This window comes from Ursus arctos, unplaced genomic scaffold (genome assembly GCF_023065955.2).
Source record: "Ursus arctos isolate Adak ecotype North America unplaced genomic scaffold, UrsArc2.0 scaffold_8, whole genome shotgun sequence".
NCBI lineage: Eukaryota > Metazoa > Chordata > Mammalia > Carnivora > Ursidae > Ursus > Ursus arctos.
The window spans coordinates 29826817-29846465 of NW_026623100.1; the positions used below are offsets into that span (position 1 = coordinate 29826817).

Genomic DNA, 19649 nt, shown 5'->3' on the forward strand with positions numbered 1-19649 from the left:
ACTCAGGAAATAATAGGTGTTGGTGAGGAAGCAGAGAAAGGGGAACACTTTTCCACTGTTGGTAGGAATGCAAACAATTGCAGATACTCTGGAAAACAGTATGGACATTCCTCAAAAAGTTAAAAATGAAACCCAGCAATTGTACACTATGTGTTTACCCAAAAGATAAAAAATACTGATTCAAAGGGGCATATGCACCCCAATGTTTATAGCAGCAGTATCAACAATAACCAAATTATGGAAAGAGCCCAAATGTCTATCAACTGATGAATGGATAAAGAAGATGTGGTATGTGTGTATATAAATATAAATATAAATATATATAATGGAATATTATATACAAATAAATAAGTATATTTATTTATTATTTATTATAATTTATAATTTATTTATGAATAAATATAAATAAATATTTATTTATGAATAAATATAAATAAATATTTATTTATGAATAAATATAAATAAATATTTATTTATAATGGTTTATTACTCAGCCATCAAAAGAATGAAATCTTGCCATTTGCAATGATGTGGAAAGAACTAGGTTGTATTATGCAAAGTGAAATAAATCAGAGAAAGACAAATACCATATGATTTCACTTATATGTGGAACTTAAAAAACAAAACAGATGAACATAGGAAGGGAAGGCAAAATAAAATAAGATAAAAACAGAGGGAGGCAAACCATGAGAGTCTTAACTATAGAGAATAAACTGAGGTTGCGGAGGGGAGATGGCAGGGGGATGGGCTAGAACAGTGATGAGCATTAAGAAGGACACTTATTGGGATGAGCACTGGGTGTTAGATGTAAGTAATGAATCACTAAATTCTACTCCTGAAACCAATACTACACTAAATGTTAACTAACTTGAATTTAAATAAAATCTTGGGAGAAAAAATAAAGATGATATTCCAAGCACACAGAAATGAAAAGAAGGTAGTCATAGTAATACTTACATCAGACAAAATAGACTTCAAGACAAAAAAGGTAATAAGAGACAAAGAAGGTCATTTTACAGTAATATAGGGGTCAATACATCAAGAAGATATAACAACTGTAAATATATACACTTTCAATACCCAAGCACAGAAATATATTATGCAATTAATAACAGATCAAAAGAGAGAAGTAGACATCATTAAGAAGGCTGAAATCCTACCAACTATCTTCTCCAACCACGATGGTATGAAAGCACCAAGAACAACAGGAGGAATCAGTGAGGAGAGGAAAGTGAGGAGGTCTAGGGATAGTGGAAACTAAACAACACACTTCTGAAAAAACACTGGATCCCCCCAGGGCATAGTACCGAGGCAGCAGACTTAAATGCCCAGTCTGTATGAAAGAGGCCTTTTTGGTTATCTTAAAAGCTGTGGCCTGAAGGTCAGACTTTAATTTAATTCATATCTAGGGGCTGACCATAGTCCTCTCTAGATACTAGGGAAGCTAGCAAGTGCCAACTTCATGCTCTCCCTGTGATTCATCCCAGGCTGCTGGTGAAAGGAGCTTGTGTACATATCTGGCACCCCGGCTTTTGAAACTGCCACCCAGAGGACACACCCCTTAATAGACACAACTATGGCTAGCACCTCAGGGTTCAATGCAAAGGGAGAAGGCAGAAATGCCCATTTCACAGTCTTCCCCTTAAAGAGATATATTTGCATACTTTAAAGAAGTTCATTATATAATGATGAAGGGATCAATCCAACAAGAGGATACAATGTTCACAAATATTTATACACTCAACATAGGAGCCCCTGAATATATAAAGCAAATATTAACAGATCCAAAGGAAGAAATAGACAACAATACAATAATAGGAGGAGACTTCAAAACCCCCCTTTTATCAGTGGATAGGTCCATCCAGACAGAAAATCAATAAGGAAACTTTGGCCTTAACACATTAGACCAGACTGACTTAACAGATATTTACAGAACATTTCATCCAAAAGCAGCAGAATACATGCTCTTCTCAAGGGCACATATAACTTTGTCCAAGATAGGTTATATGTTAGACTGCAAGACAAATGTTAATAAATTTAAGAAGGTTGAAATTATATCAAGCACTTCTTCTGAAAACAATGGTATAAAACTAGAAATCAGTACAAAAAGAGAACTGGAAAAGCCACCAAAATGTGGAGATAAAATAACATGCTATGAAGTAACCAATGGGTCAAAGAATAAATCAAAACAGAAGTTTAAAAAATCTTTGAGACAAATGAAAACAGAAATACAATATACCAAAACTTATGGGGTGCAGCAAAAGCAGTTCTAAGAGGGAAGTTTATAATGATAAATGTCTACATTAAGAAATGAGAAAAATCTAAAATAAAAAAACCTAACTTTACACCTCAAGGAACTAGAAAAAAAGAACAAACAAAGCCCAAAATTAACAGAAGGAAAAAAAAACAACAAAGACCAAGCAGAAATAAATGAAATAGGGAAAAGAAAAACAATAGAAAAGATCAATGAGACTAAGAGTTGGTTTTTTTTGAAAAGATGATAAAAACTGACAAACCTTTACCAAGAAAAAGAGAGAAAGGACTCAAGTAAACTTAGAACTGAAAGAGGAGATACTACAACTGATACCATAAAAATACAAAGGATTATAACATACTATTAGGGACAATTATATGCCAACAAATTGGGACAACCCAGAAAAAAAAAAAGGAGAAATTCTTAGAAACATATAATCTACCAAGAATGAATCAAGAAGAAATAGAAAGCCTGAACGGACCAATAAAAAATTAGAGGATTGAAAGAGTAATCAAAAAACTCCCAACAGCAACCTGGAAAGATGGCCGAGTAGGAGGATCCCAGGTACACCTCATCCCATGAATACACCTAGACTACAGACCCACACATCAGTGTAATAACCCAGAAAAATGAACCAAAAACTGGCAGAACAGACTCTGCATAGTTAATTGTAAAGAGGAAGCCCCATCAAAAATGATAGGAAGGTCAGAGTCCCGGTTGGGAACCAAACTAATCTGCAAGATTAACCACCAATGGGAGGAACATCATAAAAACAGAGAAGGGATACCTGAGACACAGGGAACCTGCACTGGATAAAGTCCTCATATCATCTGGCTTTGAAACCCAGAGGGGCTTAACTACACAAATTTTTACCATCAGTGGGGCTTAACTCTGAGAACTTTAAAAATTAGTGGGCTCAGCTCCAGGAGAGCCAGAGGGTGAGAGGAAACTGAGTCCCCTCCCTTTAAAGAGACAGCATAACAAACAATCCCACCAAGACACAGAATAGAAGCAGCAGTTTGAAAGCACCTGGGGTATGTAGGAAAATTCATTTACTTATATCAGAATGTGTGCTGGAGGGACAGAGATTTTTAGGAGATGTCTCCAAGAACAAAAGAGCTGGTGGGTACCATTTCCCTCCTTTGCCCTCCAGCCTAGATACATGGACATCAGTGGGAACCAGTGCAGATACTCACTACCTAGCTTGGTAACACCGTGCCCTGTCCCCACCTGTGGACCTGCTCCCTCCAACCTGCCCCACTTGGCAGGAGCCCTTCCAAAGTGGTGCCTGGCCTATCTCATTCTGTAAGCAGCCCCAACAGGGACCAGCACCACTTCAAAGTGACTCTTGCCCTGGGGAGAAGGGAAGATAATTACACACATGAGTTTGACTGCAGCCCCAACGGTGGGCTGGGGACAGACATTGAATCTGACTGCCAACCCTGCATACCAACAAAAAATTCACAGGGGGCTGCACAAACTACAGTGTCCCATAGTTGAGGGTCACTGCAACCCCAACAGACGAGGGGCAGACATCTTTTCTGACTGTAGGCTATGCCCGCCTCTTAGGGGACATCACAGGGAGGTGCCCCGCAGTTCAATGCAACAGCAGTTTGGGCAAACAAGCTGAAGGCAGGCATCTGGTCTGATATAACAACAAGCCCAACGTGGCCCTAGACTTGATCCTTACTAGCACAGAGCCCATACCTTACCCACAATAGGCAGAGAGGGTCATTGTAGCCAACTGGCCTGAGGGCAAATGCAGCTCAACCACAATAGTAGGGCACACACAGCAACATAAATATACTCCTGAAGTGCCAGGTTCTGGTGAACAGGGGACACTGCACTATAGGATCTCTTTTTCATTAGGTCACTGCTTTCAATCAGGAGACAAAAGCTGAATTTCCTAACACATAGAAATAGAGTTAAGACAAAATGAGGAGACACAGGAGTATGTCCCAAATGAAAGAACATGACAAAATCACAGCAAGAGAGTTAAATGAAACAGAGCTAAGCAATATATCTGATAGAGAATTTAAAATAATGGTCATAAAGATATTTATGGACTTGAGAATGGTGGAGGATCTCACTTATGGGAAAGAATGGGTTCAAACTTATTTGACCATCAACTTATGCTGCATGCATAAGATGTTATATATACAAACCTAGTGGTAACCACAAATAAAAAACCAGTAATAGATATGTAAGAAAAGAGAGAGGGGCGCCTGGGTAGCGCAGTCATTAAGCGTCTGCCTTCGGCTCAGGGCGTGATCCCCAGCATTCTGGGATCGAGCCCCACATCAGGCTCTTCCACTGGGAGCCTGCTTCTTCCTCTCCCACTCCCCCTGCTTGTGTTCCCTCTCTCACTGGCTGTCTCTATGTCAAATAAATAAATAAAAATCTTTAAAAAAAAAAGAAAAGAAAAGAGAGAAAGGAATCCAAGTATATCACTAAAGAAACCCATAAATCATTAGAGAAGTAGAAGAAGAAAGGAACAGAGAAGAAGTACAAAAACAACCACAAAACAAGTAACAAAATGGCAGTAAGTACATACCTGTCAATAATTACTTTGAATGTTAATGGACTAAATGCTCCAATCAAAAGACATTGGGTGACCGAATGATAAAAAGCAAGACCCATTGATATGTTACTTACAAGAGACTCATTTCAGACCCAAAGAGACATGCAGGTTGAAGGGATGCAAAAACAACTATCATGCAAATAGAAGTGAAAAGAAATCTGCGGTAACAATACTTATATCAGACAAAATGGAATTTAAAACAAAGACTGTAATAAGAGACAAAGAAGTAAACCACACAATCATAAATGAAACAATCCAATAAGAAAATGTAACAATTATAAGTATGCATCCAACATGGGAGCACCCATATACATAAAGCAGCTAATAATGAACATAATGGAAGTAATCAGTAGTAATACAAGAATAGGAGGGAACTTTAACACCCCACTTCCAACAACGGATAAATCATCCACACAGAAAAATCAACAAGGAAACAGTGGCTTTGAATAATACATTGGACCACATGGATCTAAGAAATATGTTCAGAACATTGCATACTAAAACTGCAGAATACACATTCTTTTCAAGAGCATATGGAACATTCTTTAGAACAGATCACATATTAGGCTACAAAACAAGTCTCAACAAATTCAAAAAGATCTAAGGTATACTGTGCAACTTCTCCAACCACAATGATATGAAACTAGAAATCAACCACAAGAAAAAATCTGGAAAGAGCACAAATACATGGAGATTAAATAACATGCTACTAAATAATGAATGGGTTGATCAAGAAATCAAAGAGGAAATAAAAAAACACAGGGAGACAAATGAAAATGAAAACATAATGGTCCAAAATCTTTGGGATGCAGCAAAAATGGAAAGAGGAAATTTTATATTTCCTAAGAGGAAATTTTATAGCAATACAGGCCTAGCTCAAGGAGCAGGGAAAATCTTAAATAAGCAATGTAAATTTACACTTAAAGGAGCTAGAAAAAAAAAGAACAAACAAAACCCTAAACCAGTTGAAGGAAGGAAATAATAAAGATTAGAGCAGAAATAAATGATATAGAAACTAAAAACAGCAACAAAAAAAACCCCAAAAATCAACATCAATGAAACCAGGAGCTGATTCTTTGAAAAGATCAACAAAAGTGATAAACCTTTAGCTAGGCTTATTAAAAAAGAGAGGGAGAGAGAGGACTCAAAATAAAATCAGAAAAGAAAGAGGAGAAATAATAACTGACATCACAGAGATACAAAGGATTGTAAGATAATATTATGAAAAATTATATGCCAACAAACTGCACAACCTAGAAGAAACGTATAAATTCCTTGAAACATATAACCTTCCACAACTGAATCAAGAAGATACAGAATATTTGAACAGACTGATTACTACAAATGAAATTGGATCAGTAATCAAGAAATTCCCAAAAAACCAAGTCCAGGACCAGACGGCTTAACAGATGAATTCTACCAAACATTTAAGGAAGAATTAATACCTATTTTTCTCAAACTTTTTCAAAAAATAGAAGAAGGAAAGCTTCCAAATTTCATTCTGTGAGGCTTGCATTACCCTGCTACCAAAACCAGACAAAAACACTACAAAAAAAGGAATTACAGGTCAATATCTCTGATGAACATAGGTGCGAAAATCCTCAACAGAATATTAGCAAACTCATTCCAACAATATATTAAACATTCACCACGATCAAGTGGGACTTAGTCCCAGAATGCAAGGGTGGTTCAATATTCACAAATCAATCAACATAATATATCACATCAACAAGAGAAAGGACAAAAACCATATGATCATTTGATTAGATGAAGAAAAAAACATTTGACAAAGTACAACATCCATTCACGATAAAAACCCTCAACAAAGTAGGTTTAGAGGGAACACACCTTAACATCATAATGGCCTTACATAAAAAACGCACAGCTAACATCATACTCAATAGGGAAAAACTGAGAGCTTTTCCCCTAAGGTCAGGAAAAGACAAGGACGTCTACTCTCACTACTTTTATTCAGTATACTACTGGAAGTCCTAATCACAGCAATCAGACAACAAAAATAAATAAAAGGCATCCATATTGGTAAGGAAGAAGTAAATCTCTCACTATTTGCAGATGACATGATACTATATATAGAAAACCCTAAAGACTCCATCAAAAAACTACTAGAACTGATAAATGAATGCAGTAAGGGGGCAAGATACAAAATTAATGTGCAGAAATCCATTGCATTTCTATACACCAATAATGAAGCAGCAGAAAGAGCAATTAAGAAAACTATGTCATTTACAATTGCACAAAAAATAATTAAATACCTAGGAATAAACTTAACCAAGAAGGTAAAAGACCTGTACTGCAAAAACTGTAAAACACTGATGAAAGAAATTGAAGATGACATAAAGAAATGGAAAGACCTTCCATAGTCTGGATTAGAAGACCGAATATTTTAAAAATGTCCACACTACTCAAAACAATCTATAAATTTAATGTAACCCATATCAAAATACCAACAGAATTTTTTCATGGAACATTGATCAAATAATCCTAAAATTTGTATGGAACCACAAAAGACTCTGAATAGCCAAAGCAATCTTGGAAAAGAAGAATAAAACTGGAAGCATCGCAATCCCAGATTTCAAGATATAATACAAAGCTGTAGGAATCAAAGTAGTATAGTACTGGCACAAAAACAGATGCAGAGATCCATGGGACAGGAGAGTATAATATAAACCCATGATTATATGGTCAACTAATTATTGACAAAGGAGGCAAGACTATGTGATGGGGAAAAAACCCCCAACAATCTCTTCAACAAATAGTGTTAGAAAATGTGGAGTTACTTGCAAAAGAATGAAACTGGACCACTTTCTTATACCACATATAAAGATAAACTCAAAATGGATTAAGGACCTGAATGTGATACCTGAACCATAAAATTCATAGAAGAAAATGTAGGCAGTTATCCTTTTGATATCAGCTGTAGCAACATTTTTCTAGATATGTCTCCTTTGGCAAGGGAAACAAAAGCAAAATTAAACTATTGAGACCACATAAAAATGAAAAGCTTCTGCACAGCAAAGGAGACAACCAGCAAAACTAAAAGACAACCTATTGAATGGGAGAGGATATTTGCAAATCATATATCTGATAAGGTGTTTATATCCAAAATATATAAAGAATTTATACAAGTCAACACAAAAAAACCCAAATAATCCAATCTAAAAATGGGCAGAGGACATAAATAGACATTTTTCCAAAGACAGACAGACAGATGGTCAGCAGAAACATGAAAAGATGCTCAACATCACTCCTCATCAGGGAAATGCAAATCAAAACCACAATGAGATATCACCTCACACCTGTCAGAATGGCTAAATCAAAAATACAAGAAACAACAAGTATTGGTAAGGATGTGGAGAAAAAGGAACCCTTGTGCAGTGTTGGTGGGACTGCAAACTAGTGCAGTCACTCTGGGAGACAGTATGGAGATTCCTCAAAAACTTAGAAAACAGAACAATCCTATGATCCAGAAATCACACTACTGGGTATTTACCCAAAGAATACAAAAACACTAATTTGAAGGGATATATGCTCCCCTGTTTAATGCAGGATTATTTACAATAGCCAAGATATGGAAGTAACCCAAGTGTCCATCGACGGATGAATGAATGAAGAACACATACATACAACTGAAAACTACTCCGCCATGAAAAAGAATGAAATCTGGCCATTTGCAACAATGTGGATGGCTGGATCTAGAGTTAAGAACATATTAAAATGACTGTACACCATGACCAAGTGGGATTTATCCCTGGGATGCAAGGATGATTTAATATATGCAAATCAATGAATGTGATACACCACATTAATAACATGAAAGATAAAAATAACATGATCATCTCAATAGATGCAAAAAAACATTTGAGAAAATTCAACATTGTTTCATGATAAAAACTCTCAACAGACCAGGTATAGAAGGAACATACCTCCACATAATGGAGACCACATATGACAAATCCATAGTTAATGTCATACTCAATGGTGAAATATTGAAAGGTTTACCTCTAAGATCAGGAATAAGGCAAGGGTGCCCACTCTCACCACTTCTATTCTTCATAGTACTGGAAGTCCTAGCCTGAGAGATTAGGTAAGAAAAAGAAAAGGCTTTTAAATTGGAAAGGAAGAAGTAAAATGGTCTTTGCTGATGATATGAACTTGTACATAGAAAATCCTAAAGACTGCACCAAAAAACTGTTAGAATTTTAAAAATTTAGTAAATTTAAGAACATAAAGTCAATATGCAAAAAATCAGTTGCACTTCTATACCATAACAATGAACTATCCAAAAAAAAAAAAAAAAAATGAAAACAGGCCCATTTACCATAGCATCAAAAACAATAAAATACTTAGAAATAAATTTTACTAAGGAGGTAAAAGATCTGTACACTGAAAACTATAAGATGTTAACGAAAGAAATTGAGGAAGATACAAATAAATAGAAAGATATCATGTGTTCATGGATCAGAAATGTTAATATTAGGGCACCTGGGTGGTTTGGTAGGTTAAGCACCTGACTCCTGATTTTGGCTCAGGTCATGATCTCGGGGTCATGAGATTGAGTCCTGTGTCAGACTCCATGTTGGGTGTGGAGTCTGCTTAGGATTTTCTCTCTCTGTCTGCCCCTCCTATACCCCCTCCTCTCTCTTTCTTGCTCTCTCTCAAAAATAAAAAAATAAAAATAAAAAAATTTAAATATTTAAAAATTAAATAAAAATAAAAAATTTTAAATAACATTTTTTAATTTTTTAAAATTTTTAAAAATTGAAAAAAAGAAATGTTAATATTGTTAAAATGGCCTTACTATCCAAAACCATCTATAGATTCAATGCAATCCCTATCAAAATTCTAATGGCATTTTTTCACAGAAATAGAAAACACAATTCTAAAGTTTGTATGGAACCTCAAAAGACTATGAATAGCTAAAAAAGAACAAATTGGAGGCTTTACACTTCCTGATTTCACACTATATTACAAAGGTATAATAATCAAAACAGTATGGTACTGGCATAAAGACAGATCCATAGATCAATTAACAGAATTCAGAGTATAGAAATAAACCCATGTGTATAGGCTTAGCTAATATAGGACAAAGGATCCAAAAATACTCAGTGGGGAAAAGATTGTTTCTTCAATAAATGGTGTTGAGAAAACTGGAATATCCACATGCAAAAGAATAACAGTGGATCCCTATGCTACACAACTCACAAAGATTAACTTGAACTGGATTAAGGACTTAAACATAAAACCATAAACTGTAAAACTTCTAGAAGAAAACAGGGGAAAAGCTCCTTGATATGGGTCTTGGCAATAATTTTTTGGATATGACCCCAAAAGTAAAAGGAACAAAAACAAAAAGCAACAAGTGGGACCAAATCAAATGAAAAGGCTTCTGCACAGAAACCATCAACAAAAGGAACAGGCAAACTACAAAATGGGCGAAAACACTTGCAAACCTTTTTTCTGATAGGGAGTTAATATCCAAAATATATGAGGAACTTGTACAACTCAATAGCAAAAACCAATCTTATTAAAAATGGGCAGAGGACTCAACTAGACATTTTTTTCAAAGAAGAAATGCAGGTGGCCAACAAGTTCATAAAAAGTGGCTCAACATCACTGATTTTCATGGAAATGCAAATCAAAACCACAATGAACTATCACCTCACACCTCTTAGAATGACTATTATCAAAAAGATAAGAAAGTCAATTTTTCCTGTTTTCTCTTTCCTTAACCATGTTTTTGACCATGAAGGTACAAGAGAGAGTCAGCTTAACAATGAGATCCATTTGCAGGGCAGCGGCACGTGGCTCTGGAAAGGCAGTGAGTTCTCCTGCTTCTGTCACCATCACCAGCATATCTGTCATGAGGTTAGCCTTTTTCAGGAGCAGTTATGAAAGAGGGTTTGTGGTAGTCAGAAGCTGATTTTTTCCCTCAATTTTTATTACAAATAGGAGTAAAAACATCTTATTGTTTTTATTGACTGAGCGTAGTGCTAAGTGTTTCATATGCGTGCTTTTTTAAATCTTCACAATAAACTGATGAGGCAGGTACAACTAATATTCCCATTTTATAGATGGAAGAAATACTGAGGCCCAGATAAGATTTTATGGGTTCATTTCCACTGAAAATGCATAAGGATGGAGGAATCACTGTGGCTGTTAATTTATAAACTGATGACAAGTAGTGATTCTTTAGAGGAATTATATATATCTTGAAGCATTGGTTTGCTTCATATTTTTAAAATTAAATTTAGAAAATTCCACAGCACTTATTGTCAACTTAATACAGCACATAAAAGTAGTTGTAAAACTGCATTTGTTTCTGAGTATTTATTTACTTACGTGGTGACTTTTATACATTTTAAAAGTATTTGCTTAATGGTTTAAAAGTGTTGTTGTTGTTGTTGTTGTTGTTTAAATGTAAACATGGTTAAATGAAGTGTTAAGACTCTGAAGAACTGTGGAGGAAATACCTATGAAATAGTAGACAGAGACCCAAACCAACAGAGAACACCAAAGAATGAAAAGAAAAAATCAGATATGAACCAAGAAGAGCAAAATAATGTGAAACTTATCACACACAAGTTCCAGGTGAGAATACCAATAAGCAATAATCAGCTAGGAAAAGCCATGATCTTAGGGAATATGGATTCTAAATGTGAGACTACAACATGAAACATCAAGAACGGTGGTTAAACATGTCACAGACACTCACTAACCCATATGATGGAAAGTTTTTACCTAACCCTGGTTTGAGAACGTCCGCAGGAGCTGTTTATGGGCAATGAAGCAACAAAAACTGTAGCCATCCTGTTGAGAGTCCACTTAGCACTGGCTTTGACATCAGAGACACTGCTTTCAATCTGAGAAAAACATGACTTTACTGTGCTTACAATAAAATTAATGAACATTTAAAAAAATAAAGTAAGGCTGACTCAACATTTTCCCATTATTCTCTGTTACTTCTTGGCTTACTCAAAGTTACTAACTCAGCTATTTGGTGTAATACAAAATAAAGACCTCCAGAAATTGCCAGGTTCTATTTAAACTTCCTTGCCAAGGGGTCAGCTTAATGTTATCAGCACACAGTACTATACAGAAGCAAGAATAAAAATTATAAAATATCATTACAAGGTGAGTGCTTAAAGAGGTCAAGAGTCAGGGGGCATGAGTAGGAATCAGGCAGCTTTGGCTGAGTGGAAACATGAACCAAGGATGGTCAAGAGACAATCTGTCTCTTCCAGTCCTACAGCCTGTTCTGCATTGTTCAAAGTAGTTATAGTTACTTTAATTAACCTACGAAACTGTTTCCTGTGCAGTAGGATGGAAAGGAAATTGGTATAAAAGCATATTTAAAACTGCTAGACTCGGCTGTAAAGGTTAACTATCATACTTTTACAAATGAGGAAACTGAGACACAATGAGGTCAAGTGATTTAAGTAGAGTTTGGTATTTTGCACCCGTTTACCTCCTGGCCCTGTGCTCTTTTCATACCATCCCAATAAATCCCACTCAGGAACAACCTAGGCCCTCTGAATTTTGGCAATACACATTAAAAATGTCAAGCAGATTGTTCTAAGGTAAGAATCATGGGTATGTGTAAACTGTATTTGTAATGATCCCATTGCAGATTTGTTGAAGGCAAAAAGCTCAGAACTAATATAAATATCTACCAAAGATGGCAAGTTAAATTACATGAGGGAATGTCATGGTGGTAAGAAAAAAAATACTACAAAAAAAATAGAGAAACATAATAACATTTTGCCCAATATCAAATTGGGCAAAAGTCAATGTATATGCATAACCTTAAAAATATTTATTTACCTAGCTCTGTCATAAGCAACACCAACATCAACAATACCATTCTTGCCCATAACCAAATCTCATGTGGGTACCCTGAGCACCCAAATTTTAGTCTCTTATGCTATTCTCCATTAAAATGAACCAGGTTTCTTATAGGATAGTTGACTCCATAATTTGGGGGCAGGAAAAATGATGTTGCATTTGAAATATCAGGTTGTTGGCCAGAAATCAAGGATGCAAGGATAGAATTGTTTAGAAGACAAAAGAAACTACACAAGAGATCTTGCCCTGAACAGGTTGTGAATATTTAAGCAAGAAAAAAAGTGATAACAATAATGGCTAATTGAAACAAGTTAAAACTGTAAAAGGCTATGAATTCACAGTTAATTAAAAGTGATAAAAATATAGTTTCCATACCAAAGAATAACAAATAAACTTTTTGGTTTACCTTATTAATTTTAATAAGTAGAAAGGTATTGATCTATACAGATTTTCAAAAATTATATATATATATATAATGTATATACATGAATGTATGTATACATATGTGTATGTATTTTTCTATCCTATTAGCAGAAAGTTTACAAATTCTTGAAAAATGAAACAATTCCCCAAAATATAGTATCTACTCATTTTCTCAATGTGATTATTTTCTCCATTATCCTATTATCAAATTGCTCTCATTACTTATATCCGGAAGAATATCCCCAGGAAGTTTTGTTTGAGTCACAAATTCCTAGCTATACTTTATGGGAAGTACCTCATCTAATTAGAGGCTGACTTTATCCATTCAGAGAAAAACATATACATAGACTTTTATATATACATACATAAAACACCATTGACCAGCAGATGGCTCCACAGAGCAATAAAAATTACTTGAAATGATTTAAGATTGATCTATGTGTAAATCATCAGTGCTGGAAATCTTTTTTACACTATTGTGTGTGTGCTTGTGACAGAGAATTGTTTTCTAATCACAAAAATTTGGTAAAAACAAATACTTAACTTGTTAAATTAATCTTGGCAAGCTAAATGTTTTGATAAAATTTTAGAAACAAATATATTTTAAGAAGTTCATCATAAAGCTGTTATTGTCAATTTCTACTTCAAAATTAACCCATATATACACACGAAAGTAGTTAAACATGGATATGAAAAACAAATCATGCAGAAATAATTGCTGTTTAAAGTACTATCTTCTAAACAATATAAACCCAGTTCAGGAATGTTCAGCAATAATATTTATTCAGATCTAAAAGTAATGTGATATCTAGAAAAATGAGTGTTATATGATTTTTTATGATTTTTTATTTAAAGAACCTTATATGATTTTTTATTCAAAAAGATACAAAGTAAGAGGGAAGATGGTAGAGTACGAGAACCCTAAGCTCACTTTGTCCCACCATATAGATAACACTCACATCAGTGTAAATAACCCAGAAAATGACCCACATCTACATCAAAGAGAGTAGGAAGGGTGGAGATGTGGGGAGCTAAATGGACTTACAAGTCATTTGAGGGAGGGAGCCCTGGGTATGGAGAGGGGAGAGAAACAGACCCTCACACCAGACCCTCACACTGGAGAGCTGCCATGCGGAAGACGAATTCCACAGCATTTAGCTCTGAAAACCAGAGGGGCCAAATTTCATGAGTTCTTACAATCATTGGGACTAAAAGCCTGGAATTTTTAGTCTCTGGGAGAGCCTGGAGGGTGATAGGAAACTGAGTCCTTGCCCTTAAAGAGACAGCACAACAAACAGCCTATGGAGACACAGCATAGAAGCAGCAGTTTGAAAAATGCCTGGTACATATGGGAGGCAGAGTTATTTACTAATTCCAGAGTATGTCCCAGAGGGACAGATTTTGCTGGGAGATGCCTCCAGGACAAAGGAGCTGGCAGGCACCATTTCTCTCCCGCTCAGCATAAACATGTAGTCACCTGCAGGAACCAGCGCTGTGCCAGCATTCATTACCTAACTTGCTTACACTGTGACCCAGTACCCCTCCAGCCATACCTGCCTCAGTCCTGTTTCTGTGGGTCTTCTCTACCAGAAGACTGGTACAATCTTTGCCAACACTGAATCTCCCTACTCTGCACCTTGTGGACCTTCAGTACTGGTGGTGCCCCGTCACCTCCCATGAAGCATGCTTCCTGTTTAAACTGTGTACCTTGCCCATGTATGCTCTGCAGATTGGGGGGGCCAGCCCTGGTCTCCAGAGTCACATACAACTGGCAAAGCACCACCTTGTTAAAAGTGTGGTGCCCCACCCACTACTTTTAAGAACAGGAGATGCAGCTGACTTCCCTAACACATAGAAACAGACACAGGGAGTTAGACAAAATGAGGAGATGGAGGAATATGCCCCAAATGAAAGAACAGGACAAAGCCACAGCAAGAGACCTAAGCAAAACAGATATAAGCAATATACCCAATAGAGAATTTAAAGTAATGATCATAAACATACTCACTGGACTTGAGAAAAGAGTGGACACATCAGTAAGACCCTTATTAAAGAGATAGAAAACATAAAAAAGAACCAATCAGAGATGAAGAACACAAGAAATGAAATTAAAAATATACTGGAATAGGGGCACCTGGGTGGTGCAGTCGTTAAGCGTCTGCCTTCGGCTCAGGGCGTGACCCCGGCATTCTGGGATCGAGCCCCACATCAGGCTCCTCCGCTAGGAGCCTGCTTCTTCCTCTCCCCCTCCCCCTGCTGTGTTCCCTCTCTTGCTGGCTGTCTCTCTGTCAAATAAATAAATAAAATCTTTAAAAAAAATACACTGGAATAAATAGCAGGCTAGAGGAAGCAGTGGAATGAAATAATGGAAGATAGAGAAGCTGAGCAGGTGAGAGAAAAAACATTATAAAAAATGAGAATAGACTTAGGGAACTCAGCAACTCCATTAAGCACAGAAACACTCACATTATAGGGATCTCAGAAAAAGAAGAGAGAGAAAAGGGGGCAGAAAATGTATTTGAAGAAATAATAGCTAAAACTTCCCTAGTCTGGGAAGGAAACAGATATCCTGATCCAGGAAACACTGAGATCCCCAAGCAAAATCAACCCAAGGAGGTCCACACTAAGACACATAGTAATTAAAATGGCAAAAAGTAGTTTTATAACTACTGAGAATTTTAAAAGCAGCAAGAGAAGACAGTTACATACAAGAGAAATTCCATAAGGCTATCAGTGGATTCTTCAGCAGAAATTTTGCAGGCCAGATGAAAGTGGCATGATATGTTCAAAGTGCTGGAAGGAAAAGTCTGCAGCCAAGAATACTCTATCCAGCAAGGCTATCATTCAGAATAGAAGGAGAAACAAAGAGTTTCTCAGACAAACATAAGCTAAAGGAGTTTATTATCTTTACACTTATAAGAAATGTTAAAGAGGACTCTTTGAGTGGAAAGGAAAGGCCACAAGTAAGAGTAAAAAAAAGCAGGAAGCACATAAAGCAGTAAAAAGAAGTATATCTGTAAAAATCAGTCAAGGGACTCACAAAATGAAAAGATATAGCGTATGACAACATTAACCTAAAACATGGGGAGGAGAGGTGTAAAGAATGGGTTCAAACTTAAGTGACCATCAATTTTTATTGACTGCTATATGCAGAAGATATTATATGAAAACCTAATGGTAGTTGCAAATCAAAAACCAGTAACAGATATGCAAAAAATAAAGGGAAAGGAATCCAAGTATGTGAGTATAAAGAAAGCCAACTTATGGTGAGATAAGAGAGCAAGGGAATAAAGGAACAGATAAGATTAATAAAACAAATAACAAAATGGCAATAAATACATACTTATCAATAATTACTTTGAATGTAAATGGACTAAATACTCCAATAAAAAGACATAGAGTATCAGAAAGACTTAAAAAGCCAATACCTGATGTGGGGCTCCATCTCACAACCCTGAGCTCATGACCTGTGCTGAAATCAAAGTTTGGATGCTTAACTCACTAAGCCATCCGGGCACTCCAGAAGATCCAATATTTTTAAAATGTCTATCTTACCCAAAGCAATATACAGATTTAATGTAATCACTACCAAAATACCAACAGCATTTTTCACAGAGCTAGAACAATCGTACAATTTGTATGGAACCACAAAAGACCCTGAATAGCCAAAGTAATCTTGAAAAAGAAAAACAAATCTGGAGGTATCGCAATTTCAGACTTAAAGTTATATTATGAAGCCATATAATCAAAACAGTATGACACTGGCACAAGAATAGACACACAAATCAATAGAACACGATAGAAAGCCCAGAAATAAACCCACAATTATAGGTCGATTAATCTTCAACAAAGGAGGCAAGAATATGCAATGGGAAAGCAGCAGCCTTTTCAACAAATGGTGTTGGGAAAACTGGACAGCTACATGCAAAAGAATGAAACTGGACCAATTTCTTATACTATACACAAAAATAAACTCAAAATAGATTAAGGACTTCAATGTGATACCTGAACCATAACAATTGTAGAAGAGATCATAGGCAGTAATTTCTCTGGCATTGGCCCTAATATATCTTACTAGGTATGTCTCCTGAGGTAAGGAAACAAAAGCAAAATTAAACTATCGAGACCACATAAAAATAAAAAGCTTCTGGGGCGCCTGGGTGGCATAGTTGTTAAGCGTCTGCCTTTGGCTCAGGGCGTGATCCCAGCGTTCTGGGATCAAGCCCCACATCAGGCTCCTCTGCTGGGAGCCGCTTCTTCCTCTCCCACTCCCCCTGCTTGTGTTCTCTCTCTCGCTGGCTATCTTTCTCTGTCAAATAAATAAATAAAAATCTTTAAAAATAAAATAAAAAAATAAAAAGCTTCTGCAAGGAGACAACCAGCAAAACTAAAGACAACCTATTGAATGGGAGAGGATATTTGCAAATGACATTTCTGATAAAAGGTTAGTATCCAAAATATATAAAGAATTTATACAACTCAACATTAAAAAAAGACCCAAATAATCCAATCTAAAAGTGGGCAGAGGACATAAATAGACATTTTTCCAAAGAAGTCAGGCAGATGGTCAGCAGACACATAAAAAGATGCTCAACATCACTCATCATCAGGGAAATGCAAATCAAAACCACAATGAGATATCACCTCACACCTGTCAGAATGGCTAAAATAAAAAATACAAGAAACAGCAAGTATTGGTGAAGATGTGGAGAAAAACGAGCCCTTGCGCACCATTGGCAGGACTGCAAACTGGTGCAGCCACTCTGGAAGACAGTACGGAGATTCCCCAAAAACTTAAAAAACAGAACAACCCTATGATCCAGAAATCACACTACTGGGTATCTACCCAAAGAATACAAAAACACTAATTTGAGGGGATATATGTTCCCCTGTTTACTGCAGCATTATTTACAATAGCCAACATAGGGCAGTAATCCAAGTGTCCATCGATAGATGAATGGCTAAAGAACACATACATACGACTGAATACTACTTGGCCAAAAAAAAGAATGAAACCTTGCCATTCTCAACAACATAGATAGATCTAGAGGGTATAGTGCTAAGTGAAATAAGTCAGTCAGAGAAAGACGAATACCATATGATTTTACTTATATGTAGAATTTAAGAAACAAAACAGATGAACAAAGGGGACAAAAAGAGACAAACCAAAAAACAGACTGTTAACTCTAGAAAACAAACGGAGGGTTACCAGAGGGAAGTTGGGTGAGGGGGCGGCTGAAATAGGTGAGGGGGATTAAGAGTACACTCATTGCGATAAGCACTGAATAATGTATAGAATTGTTGAATCACTATATTGTACACCTGAAACTAAATCAATGCTGTATGTTAACTATATTAGAATTAATTAAAAAAATCAGTAATACAGAATACAAACTTCACTCTGAAAAATCTCTCCAGGAATAAATCATTATGACTTACATCTTAGAGATATACTGATTTCCTTTACCATTTTTTAAAATTAAAGATTTATTTATTTGAGAGAGTGTGTGTGTGCAGAGGGAGAGAATCTGCAAGCAAACTCCCCACTGAACAGGGAGCACCGCTCGGGGTTCAACCCCACAACCTGGACACCATCACCTGAGCCGAAACCAAGAATCAGATGCTTAACCGACATAGCCACCCAGGCGCCCCTCCCTTAACATTCTTATGTACTACATGTTATTTTATAATCATAGTTCCAGGAATAACAAAAAGTAGCTATTGTTTTCTCTAGATTTTAATTGCGATACACTCGGTTTCATTCATTCATTCAAAAGCTGATATTTATTAAGTACTCGCTAGGTACTAGATAAGCTGTTTTAGGCACTTTACATGTAAATATGAATTCATTTAATTCTCAAAGCAACTCTATGAAGTAAATATCATTATTAGCCTCATTGTACAGGTAAGGCAACTGAAGCACGGAGATTAAATAGTTCAAATTCAGACAGGTAAAAAGCAAACTTCGGTAGTTTCGCTCCAATTTGGGTGGCCTTCCATGCATTTACTCATCAGAAATTATTTATTGAGGGGCTATGGAGTATATTCTGCTTTCCTGGATGTCATATGAAAATATATGTGTAATTCCCATCTCAGGGAGGCTAAAAACTAGTTAATGAAGACAGTAATGTATTTACATTGGTATGATGTTTTATAGTTTATAAAAGTATGTTCATATGCCCGTGCATATTAAATAACTCTAAGAAAACACTACAGAAGCTGGAATAAGCAAGTATGTAATAAAATACCACATTAGTGGTATATACCATAATTTAATAATATAGCCAGGCAAAAGAAAGGATGGCTGTGGGCTAGAGAAGGCAGATATAGTTTAATGAATATGGTGGGTTTTGAGCTGGGCATTTGGGACAGCGGGGAGGAAGTGAGTAAGGTGATATTCTGGCATCCCCCAGGGTACAGAGACACTGATCTAGGAACCAATAAAGAGACCTAATCAGAAATAACTCAAGGCAGGGGAACGGACTGTGGGAGAAAACGTTGGAACAGTAGGTAGGGACAGATTTTGAA

General features: G+C 36.2%; 1 long non-coding RNA gene across 1 annotated transcript in view; it reads right to left on the reverse strand.

The window, feature by feature from the left end:
* Positions 1-641: 641 nt before the first annotated feature.
* The window catches only part of LOC130543190 (uncharacterized), a 153394-nt gene continuing 134386 nt past the window's right edge, over positions 642-19649 (reverse strand). The window contains exon 6 of the long non-coding RNA XR_008958343.1: positions 642-8928. This is a non-coding gene — a long non-coding RNA (uncharacterized LOC130543190). The remainder of the gene's footprint in view (positions 8929-19649) is intronic.